This window comes from Octopus sinensis, linkage group LG9 (genome assembly GCF_006345805.1).
Source record: "Octopus sinensis linkage group LG9, ASM634580v1, whole genome shotgun sequence".
NCBI classification, from domain to species: Eukaryota; Metazoa; Mollusca; class Cephalopoda; order Octopoda; family Octopodidae; genus Octopus; species Octopus sinensis.
The window spans coordinates 5,020,504-5,028,205 of record NC_043005.1 but is presented as its reverse complement, the minus strand read 5'-3'; the positions used below and the strand labels follow the sequence as shown (position 1 = coordinate 5,028,205).

The 7,702-nt window shown below is 39.5% G+C and overlaps 1 protein-coding gene across 1 annotated transcript in view; it reads right to left on the bottom strand.

Annotated features, from left to right (window-relative positions):
- Positions 1-2,749: 2,749 nt before the first annotated feature.
- LOC115215771 (WD repeat-containing protein 35-like) overlaps positions 2,750-7,702 on the bottom strand; it is a 125,449-nt gene continuing 120,496 nt past the window's right edge. The window contains exon 33 of the mRNA XM_029785071.2: positions 2,750-2,778. The gene's annotated coding sequence lies outside the window, so the exon portion shown is untranslated. The remainder of the gene's footprint in view (positions 2,779-7,702) is intronic.

Sequence of the window (7,702 nt, the reverse complement as noted above, 5' to 3'; positions counted from 1 at the left end):
CAAGACACCAATATTGTTCATGACTATGATTTCACTTGGTGTGTTGGGTCTTCTCAAGCACGGCATATTGTGAAAGGTCTCGGTCACTAATCATTATGCATGCACACACACACCACACACACACACACACACACACACACACACTATGTGCAAAATAAAAAGCAGTAGAAAATACAGAAACAGTATCAGAAGAAGACTAAAGTACAATGATAATGTATTAGTTGAAAGAATTTAGTGACTGTGACGTTTTGGACATCAGTCCGTCTGCAGAAAGATAAGAGATAAAAGATAAAATAGGATGAGAGGGAAAGGTGAGTGTAGGAAAACAAATTATGATACTGATATTTGCAGAAAATGATGCAAGGAAAAGATGAGGAGCTTACAGCCATGATTGAGGATGCTGTCCGATGAGGTTAAACGAGAAAGGTGACTGGGCAGGTGTGTAGGTACATATGTCAGAGTGTGTGCATATATCTGCTGGCAGCATTTAGGACCGATTTTGTTAGTGCGTTTAGATGTGTAAGGATGTGTGTGGGTACATAAATTACTTGACATGGGTTTGTGTGTGTGTGTGTGCAAAAGTATGTATTGAAGCTGTGAGCATGTATATATGAAGGGTGTATGGTAAGGTGTAGTAGGGGTGAAGAGAAGAAAAGGAGAGGAGAGGGATATAAATATTTACTGTTGGAGGGGACAGTAAGTGCACTGGTATGCAATTTCAGGTTAAGTAATTTAGAAGCAGGAATTTAAACCAGAATGGGTAAATGTCTGTAGAAAGAAAATCAGCACTTCTTCCTTCTGGAAATGAAAGGTAGAAGGTGTTGGGAGAGTAGTTGGGGGAATAGAAATGTTGAGTTACAAGCAACACTTTGTCAAGATCGATGTCTCTAAAGTGTCCTACAAACCTGTCAGACAGCTGATGGCCCTTGTGCCCAATGTAAATTGAATCACAGTGGGAATGGGAGCAGTAGGGGATTAGGTATTTGGTGTAAGTGGGATAGGAAAGAAGCACTACTCACTTTGAAAGGTGCTGAAATTATTTAGTATCTTATGTAAATGATTTGGTCTGGATGTTTTTCCACATAACTTTTTCATATAATCCATAGCTCTCCCTAGATATGACATGTTGACCAAAGCCATGTTGTGTTTTTAACAGCCACACCATTTGATAAACATCATCAGAGGAAACCATGTAAAGAACAAAGAACTTGAAACTTTAGAAACACTTAAATCTTAGAATTTAAAATGTGTTTTATTTTTCTATTAATAAGGAATCAATACCAGTTTCTGCAACGACTAACCAGTTCTTCTTTTGACATGTTTTCTGTTCAGTAAAGATATTACAGTTGGAAGTTTCGTGTCTCAGAAATCGGTCTTTTCCCACAGTTTCGCTAAACTCCTCCTCTCACCCAACCACTCTCTTCTACATCTCTCCTGGTATCATAATACCTCTGCAAAGATCAAAGGTTACTATTCTGCACTCAGTGAACCTTCAGCTAAAACAAAACCTTTCATTCCACACCCCACTCCAACTACACCAGCACTGCCATCACGTTTCCCTTATTCTTGTTGCTGATGAGGGTATTGGAGATGTTTGTAGCAGCAGCAGCAGCAACTCTTATAGTAGTTGAAATTGTCGTTGTTGATGTTGCTGTTGTGGCTCGTTTGCAGTGGTGATGCTGATGGTTGTTGTGTCTTCATGGCTTGACTGATGGTGTTGTTGTTAGTGGCAGTGGTGGTGGTGGTGGTGGTGGTGGTGGTGGTGGTATTGGTGACATTGGTAATGTTTGTGTGATGGTGATGTCAGTGTTAGTGATGGTGATGGTGGTAAACTGGCCTTTGCAATTCACATGTGGTGGTGGTGTTGATTGGGGAGGGGGATGACTGTGATATTTACGATGGTGGTGGCAGTGATAATGTTGACAGTGTGATATTAGTTATTGTTGTAGTAGCGGAGGTGGTGGTGGTGGTGGGGGGCAGCGGTGGCGGTGACGGTGGCGATGGTAGTGTTAACGTGATCTGTTACTGTGGTAGTGGAGACCATATGATAATGATGATGATGATGGTGGCACTGTTGATTGATAGTAATTGTGATGATGGTGGTGGTGGTGGTGGTGGTGGTGAGGTGGTAGCGGTTATGGTGGTCATGGTGCTAGTGCTGTTCATTATAACAGTAATCATGATGGAGATGGTGATGATGATAGTGATGGTGCTGTTTTTGTTGTTTGTGGTGGTGGTGGTGGTGGTGGTGGCAGTGGTGGTGGTTATGTTTGTTATAGTTTCTGTGACTCTGGTGTTTCACATCTTCCTATTCACAAAAACATTTCCATCCTTTAACAATAAAACCAACAACAACAACAACATCCATATTATGAGTATTGTTGTTTTATTCAAATGCTTTAGGGGGGTTGAGTCTTATTTGTCAGTTGACTTGTTTTTTTTTTGTTTTTGTATTGTTTTTGTAAAGGTCTTTTGCTCCTTTTCAAATCTCTTAAATCTCTCTGCTCACCCGCATCCTCCCCCACCCCAATATGGAGTGGTGGATGTGTTATTTTGGAGATTCTGGGAAATTTTTTTAAACGGCTGTGTGGTTAACAGACTTCCTTAGCAGCCATGTGGCCTCAGGTTCAGTCCCACTGCGTGGCACCTTTGGCAAGTGTCTTCTACAATAGCCTTGGGCTGACCAATGCCTTGTGAGTGGATTTGATAAGCTGAAACTGTGCGGAAGCCCATCATATATGTGTGTGTGTGTGTGTGTGTGTGTGTGTGTGTGTATGTGTGTGTATGTGTATGCATGCATGTGTGTGTATATATGTGTGTGCGTATATATATGCATGTGTGTGTGCATATATATGCATGTGTGTAATATATATGTGTATGCATGCATGTGTGTGTCTGTATATATGCGTATGCATGTGTGTGTGTATATATGTGTGTGTATATATGTGTGTGTGTATATATATATATATATATATATATATGCATGTGTGTGTGTATATATATGTGCATGCATGTGTGTGCGTATCTTTTACTTGTTTCAGTCATTAGACTGCAGCCCATGCTGGGGCACCACCTTGAAGAATTCTTAGTTGAACAAATCAACTGCAGTCCTTTTTTTAAGCCTTGTGTTCATTCTATCGGTCTTTTTCCCAAACCCCTTAGTTATGGGAACACAAACACACCAACACTGGCTGTCAAGCAAAGGTGGGGGACAAACACAAGCACAAAGGCACACACACACACACACACTAACATATACAATGGGTTTCTTTCAGTTTCTGTCCACCAAATCCATTCACAATTTTAAAAATAAGAATAGTAATTATAATAATAGTATGGAGTTGACAGAGCAAAAAAGTGGTATGAACATAAACCCAGGGCATCATCGAAAATTTTATGATTTAGTGTGACCATGAGATGGAGAATAGGAAGCCAGACATAGTCTTAATTAAGAAAGAAATTAAATGATGCTAGATCATAGACATAGCATTCCCAGCTGACAACAAGGTATGCGATAAGGAAGAAAGGAAAGTTGATAGATACGACAGGTTAGCTTGGGAAGTTAAGCAGTTGTGGTCAATGAAAAAGGTAGTAGTAGTACCAATAATTGTCAGAGCCCTGGGAACAGTGAGTAAAAATCTTGAAAATTACATAGAACAAATAGGAGCTGCAATAAGGGTGGAGCACTTGCAGAAAACAGCACTGCTTGGAACCGCTCGAATACTCCAGATGGCATTCGAAAAATAAGGGGTGTTACCCTTAGAAGCTGTGCAAAGACAATAAATAATAATAATAATAATAATAAATTCTCCTGTTGGATGAAATAACAGAGATGTGTAAATTATGTACGACAGTTAGATAATCTAGTTGACAACAGCATATTTTACTGCCAGTTAGAGTACCCAAGGTACCCAGCAATGTACTTTACAAACTGCTGCAATATGCTTTGAGTATGTATAAGTGGAAATCTATGCTATGTACTTATTTGGCTTGAAAAGAATATTTATCCTTGTAATCTAATTTACTGGCCTAAGAAGGTTTATTTAGCAAACTGCTCTGTAATTCTTGGTAACATATACTGCATATGTTATTTTTTATTTTTGTTTTTTTGAATATATTATTTGTTAGTTTGGTCATGTGGTTAAGAAGTTTGTTTCCCAAACATATGGCTTCATGTTCAGTCCCACTGTATGGCACCATGAACGAGTGTCTTCTACTATAGTCCTTTATTGACTGACATGGATGGATTTAGTAGACAGGAACTGAAAGAAGTCTGTATGTACATACTCACACACACACACACACACACACACACGCAGAGTGTGATGGGTAAATAGTCGCCATTTTATATTTCATATTTCATGCATGCGCATTGAGTGTTGATGTTGTTGACTACATAGTATAGTAGGGTCAGTTGGGCACCATGTGTGAGAAAAACAACACTATGACACAATTTACTCTGCCAGAAATTTGGAATGACATACTGTTCTGCTTGGCATTCATGTCAGAAGCTCCAATACAAAAACTGGGTGCCAATGTGAGGACATGTACCGAGAGTGATATAAATCAAACATCTAATCAACAGCATGGTGTTTGAAGTAATCACTAGTGATGGAGACATTATGCCTCCATTTATCTTCCCACATGGCCTTAGACACAACACAGAGGCCTACATAAAATGCCTGGAGGAGGTAGTACTGCCCTGGGCCAAGAAGGTGGCTGTTGGAAAACCCTATGTCTGGCAACAGGGCTCTACACCATGCCACACAAGCAGGAGAACCCAGTCATAGCCGTCAGACAATTTCTGCGACCACACCACCCCTAACATCTGGCCACCTAACTCCCGAGACTGCAACCCCCTTCATTATTATGTGTGGGGCACAGTTAAGCAAGAGACCAACAAAACTCCTTGTAATCCCAAAGATGAACTGAAGGCAAAGATTATGGCCTCAACTTAAACAAGGAGACCATCCAGAAGAGTTGCATCAGATTCTGAAGTTGTATGGAAGCTGTGGTTGAAGCCAATGGCGATTTTATTGAATAAATTTACTCTTTAGTATTTCAAGATATTTTTATGTAATTTTCGCAAATATATCTGTTAAAATGAGATGTCAGTGTTATTTTCATTTTTGCATAATTTAGATGGCAGTTTATTCACCACACCCTGTATGTGTGTGTGTGTGTATATATATATATATATATATATATATATATATATATATATATATATATATATCGGAATTGAAATTGAGCCAATCCTATGACTGGCACCCGGCAGTTGCCAGGACCGCTGGACTGACTCCTGTGCAGGTGGCAAGTGAAGAAACAGCATTTTGACCCTGTGCTTGAGGAGATCCATTGAGTCAAGTACACCAACATCAAAATTAATGGAAACTGCAGTTGCGATCCCTGTGCCGGAGGCACGTAACAAGCACCATCTGAACGTGGCCGATGCCAGCGCCACCTTGACTGGCCCTGTGCTGGTGGCACGTAAAATGCACCAATCCGATCATGGCCGTTGCCAGCCTCGCTTAGCACCTGTGCATGTGGCACGTAAAAAGCACCCACTACACTCACAGAGTGGTTGGCATTAGGAAGGGCATCCAGCTGTAGAAACATTGCCAGATCAGACTGGGCCTGGTGCAGCCTTCTGGCTTCCCAGATCCCCGGTCGAACCGTCTAACCCATGCTAGCATGGAGAATGGACGTTAAACGATGATGATGATGATGATGATGATGATACCATTTTGCTTAAATGGTATGATTTAAACATATTAAGCCTTTCCATTTCCTCTTGAGGCTCTTCTTTTCTTTTCTTTTCTTTTCTCTTTTGTATGTATTGTTCTTCACTCTGATGAAGCTCCATGTTCCATATCGGATTTATTACCAAATATAATGAATATTATTTTTAAAATATCAATGGCAATACCATATAACATTGGAAGCAGAAACGGCTGTTAGATGGGATGCAGTCTATTTGTATTGAATTAATAAAGAAGAATTGATGTAAGTCAATTGTTGTTGATCAGTATTTCTCCATGTTCTCTTTACTCTAAATTTGAATCCTGATAAACTCATGTTACCTTTGTCATTACCTCTAATCTATGAACATAATATGCTTGCATATGTATACCTAGGGTTAAACATAGGTAATTATACTGGTTATATAATGGATACTTTTATCCCTTAGACGGTTAATCCAACCTCTAACTCTACTAACCTACATACATACATACATATATCATTTACTTGTTTCAGTCATTAGACTGTGGCCATGCTGGGGAACTGCCTTGCAGAATTTTTTTTAATCAAATGAATCAACCTCAGTACTTCTTATTAAGCTTGGTATTTATTCTATTGGTCTGTTTTGCTGAACTGCTTAGTTATGGGGACATAAACACACCACCACCAGTTGTCAAGCACATTAGGGGACAAACACAGACACAGAGACATGCACACACACACACACACGATGGGCTTCTTTCGGTTTCTATCTAACAAATACTCATACAGCTTGGGTCAGCCTGAGCCTATAGCAGAGGACGCTTGCCCATATTTATAGATTAAAGAAGGCCGTGAGCTGGCAGAATCGTTAGCATGCTGGGGCAAATGCTTAGCAACGTTCCATCTGGCTTTGTGTTCTGAGATCAAAATCTACCAAGGTCAACTTTACCTGTTATCCTTTCAAAGTTGATAAAATAAGTACCAGTTAAGCACTGGGGTCAATGTAATCGACTTACCCCTCTCCTCAAATTGCTAGTCTTAGGCCCAAAATTTGAAATCGGTATTTATAGATTAGAGTGTTATCTGTCACACTTTGGAACTACCTTTTTGTTACCATGGTAATATCAGGAAATATGGCACATATACAGAATTGAATTTTTATCAAATTTCTTGCTGCTTCTAAAAAACAATGAAATGAGCATTAATGTTCAAAATAATTATTGCCTTAAAATCCAACAAAGCAAATTTTTCCTTTGTGTACCTCTTTAAATAACTGCTCTGTCATTTACTTCCTCTCCTTTTCCGGTTTCTATGATTCTTTCTCTCTCATTGTGTATGCAATAGTGTAACCAGATTCTAAAGTTAGGGGAAGCAAGCACCTAAAAAAAAAAAAGGTGCCACAACACATACCAAGCAATTTTTAACTCATTTCTCTAATATTCTTTTCTACTCTAGGCACAAAGCCCGAAATTTTTGTGGAGGGGACCAGCTGATTAGATTGACCCACAGTACACAACTGGTACTAAATTTATCAAGCCTGAAAGGATGACAGGCAAAGTCGACCTCAGCAGAATTTGTACTCAGAACATAAAGAGACGAAATATTGCTAAGCATTTCGTCCGGCCAAATAAAGTAATGACTCCAGAAAGTTCTTCCAAGGCCGTGCAATTAATGAAGAAAAAGAGATTTGAATTTTATTGCATAAAAGAACTAAAGTGTTTAAAAAATTTTTGAAAAGGGGCCAATTTTGAAAAATATGCTTAGGGGGACCTGTTGCTTCCACTTGCACCCCTATTAGCCATGCCACTCTGTGTCTTTCTCTTTCTCTTTTACTTGTTTCAGTCATTTGACTGCGGCCATGCTGGAGCACTGCCTTTAATTGAGCAAATCAACCCCAGACTTATTCTTTGGAAGCCTAGTACTTATTCTATCAGTCTCTTTTGCTGAACTGCTAAGTTATGGGGATGTAAACACACCA